Genomic DNA, 3491 nt, shown 5'->3' with positions numbered 1-3491 from the left:
TTGCCTGACATTTTTAGGGGACATTTTGTTGGCTGTCCTTGTGGTATTTTCACTGAACATGGGAAGACACTCCATGCGACTGACATTCAGTACAACAGCGTGAGTTCTCAGCTTGTTCCGACAACCGCGGTGAGCTCCATGTGGTGCGACCATCCTCTCGACCCATGAGTGCACACTAGCTGGGTAACAAAGTTCCCGTCTGAGATCCCTATCGCGACGGTAACGTGGGAATACGAAACAGAGCTAGTGCTCAGGCGCGGGTATTTTATATATGCCCAAACAAATCCTGAAGCCCGTGACGAGCATGCAGAAGGCTCCCCATATGTTAGGCATACTTCATGAAGCACCAAGTGTGCAGAAGAATCCGGACAGAAAAAAGAAAACCCTACAACTTCATCCCCCACCCCTGGGAAGTGCAGCTTAGCGGCACTCGGTGCTTGGACATGGAAGGAGAAGCAGGGTGTTAGGAATGCAGTATGGCCAGTAAATTCAGGTATTGCCTACACCTTGTGGGCCACAACTTCGTGAGACGCAGAAGACCAGTTTGGATCCGTTCTTCTGTGACTGCAGGCTGTTTGCATGAGTCATCTGGATTCTCCTTGATAGGCTGCAATAGCAGAGACTCTGGGTCTCTCCAGCTTACGCTTGCTCCCCCATTAGTCACAGGACAAGACTTCAGCTCTGATTTTTTAACAAGAAAGTATGATCATTGTTGCTGTTGTATAAGGACATTCAGCGTCACAGCTCCAGGGTGTTTGTATTAATTCTGAAAGCTATCTAGGACACTTTTTTTTTAACAGTTCTTCCTTTGCTTCTAAGTTTTCAATTATAATAGACCATCCAGGTAGGTGGAGTTCTTTCATTTTATCCTGTGGAGGGTCTTGATCATGCATCTCTCAAATGCATTTAGTCTCCCTTTCCAAGGTAGAATCCCCATTTCAGGTAAATTCTTCTTTAGGAGCTTTCAGATAAGCTTTCGTAAGACGAAGGTGAGTACCACTGCCAAATACCACGGATCACGCCACTTCTGCAAGGTACGATGCGTCCAAAATTCAGATCACAGGTATAAGACCTCATGACTACTCTGTCATGGTGTGGTACAACCTTAACCCCATGACTTGTTTCAGGAGCATTTGCAAAATCCTTATCTTTGCTATGAGGGAGGGAAAGGAAACCGTTCTCTCGTAATGCTAACAGACTAGAAGAATTCTGTATTTCAGATCTATGTTAGCAGTGAAGGTTTGTATAGCTATGTCTTATTACTTAAGTCTGTGCTTTTCCCCCATCTACACAGGTGGTCCTTCAGCTCGTTCCCACAAAGACCTCCTTTACCATAGAAGGATTTCTTTTTCATGGGATCTGAGTCTTGTTAGATTCGTTTTTCTCACTTAACAGTAGGAGGAGAACATGAAGATGACATCTTTGAATGGAAAGAACACAGTCTGTGGATTCTGGGAAAATTCTAACACACTTGACCTCTTGCATCACCAGTGCCTAGTAGCATCATTAGTCATTTCATCCCCTAGTAGAACAGAAGCCCAGCATGATACATTGGAAGCTCTGATCTTCTGAAGAGCCCTCACTTCTGATCACAGATTTTGGAGACAAGGTCTGTGAGAGCTGGGGGAGAGAGAATTTTTTAAAGTCTGAAATAAGTCAGTCCCCACCTCTTTGCCTCAGATGAGCGATTCCTTTCCGTTTTAGCTGAGACATGACAATTCTTTTAAGCACGCCACAGCTCCAGAAAGCAGCAGCAGCCAGCTGAAGTGAAAGAAGGAATGAATGCCCATACAATGAGAAGGCAGTCACTTTAAGCCAGAGATTCATAAAGACATACAGACTAACAGATTCGAAACTTTGTCGTAGCACTCAAGTTGCCTGGACATTTTTTCAGCAGCAAGATGAAGATTATCTTCCAGAAAAGTAACCATATGTTTACACACTGACTCAACCAATTAAGATACTGTTTTAAAGTATTGATTGTAAGAGATAGCATTTAAAATTTTAATCGTTGTTATTAGAGGAAAAGTGTTCTAACTACAGGGAGCCTGTCCTTCACGCATTAACTTTTAGCCCCTGGAAGTTCTGGCTTTGCATGTAATAAATGTAAGTTTGACGGTATCTCAGAATTAAAGGGGAATTAGAGATCGCTCTTGAATATTATGATGGCCGCATGGAAAATATGTGCAACAAAGTTAGTCTGGATATTGGTGCTGCCTTAACTGATTATTTTCCTGATTTTTCTTTTAAGAGAGATTTGTAATTGTTTCAGCTTACGTCCCTTCAATATAAAAATTAATGGGGCTTTTTCACATTTGTGTATCTAAGTCCATTGCCTAGGCCATAATGTCTATAACATAGTTTTCTAGAAGATTAAAACCACTACGTACTAGTCTGTGTTGACAGTACATCTTCAGGAGATGCTCCATAGTGGAATCAATGTTCTGTTATAGCCCACACTCATAATGCTGACTACAAGCACCTAAAACTTCCAAAAGAACTAAATTCATATACGTCTGACCAAAATAAATTTGACAGCCTTGGAAAACGATATACTTTATCAGTACTCCACATGCCATTTGGTTCCATCATATCCAGGAGAGGAAATTCACTCCAGCTTAGAGAACTTATACAAAGGACCATATACCAGTTTAGATCACCATCAAGGGGGCACCGACGGAGGATCTTCTTGACAAATGATTTCCCACGCTTATTCTACCTCAGCACACAAGAGGGAGCTAGATAAAGGGCCTGCAGCAGGTAACAGTTCTTTGTATCATCCAAATGCTTTCTGGCTATGCCTGCAAAGGGATGGAAACTTCAGATGTATTCTCTCCTTTCCCCACGTGTGGTCTTCACACGTCCACTGCGGGCATTTAACCTGTTGCATCGTCAGCCTCTCTGGAGCTTTGCATGTTTTCCCCTTGCACCCATCTGGTAGGCTTTTGGCTCAGCTGTTTATACAGGTTCTGGATTTGGTCCTGAAGCTTTTAGCAGAATTTATACACACTGTTAATGATACTGTGCCTGGTTTAGAAAGCAAAGCAAAATAGATAATTCTACAGAGTCTCATGGAACGGATGATACCAAAATGAATTGTCTTGGAATAAAATGCAAGCATCTGGAATACTGGAGAGGGAAAGAAGGTTAGCTCCAAATTCCAAAATGCTGAATCAACAAGGAAAACAGTAACAAATGGTGCCATGAGCAATTATACAGAGCTTGACTGACATTTGAAAAGTCAACAGATAGTAAAAGAAAAGAACACAAGTCAAAGAAAATAACCTTGAACCCTGGAAATAGTTACACCCCCTGCCAAAACCAGCCTGCTTACAACAGGTTTCAATATAAAAGAAGCATAACTATGGTCATCTAAGGCTCTGAACAAATCTCTGAATCTAAGCCTCTGGTGCAAAACTGATCCACAAGTCATACCTATAATCCCTAGCAGCAGGCAGACTCAAGAGAAAATCATGCAAGGGACTTCCACC

Source organism: Egretta garzetta, unplaced genomic scaffold (assembly GCF_000687185.1).
Source record: "Egretta garzetta isolate BGI_Z169 unplaced genomic scaffold, ASM68718v1 scaffold72, whole genome shotgun sequence".
Taxonomy (NCBI): domain Eukaryota; kingdom Metazoa; phylum Chordata; class Aves; order Pelecaniformes; family Ardeidae; genus Egretta; species Egretta garzetta.
This window is presented reverse-complemented; position numbering follows the sequence as displayed.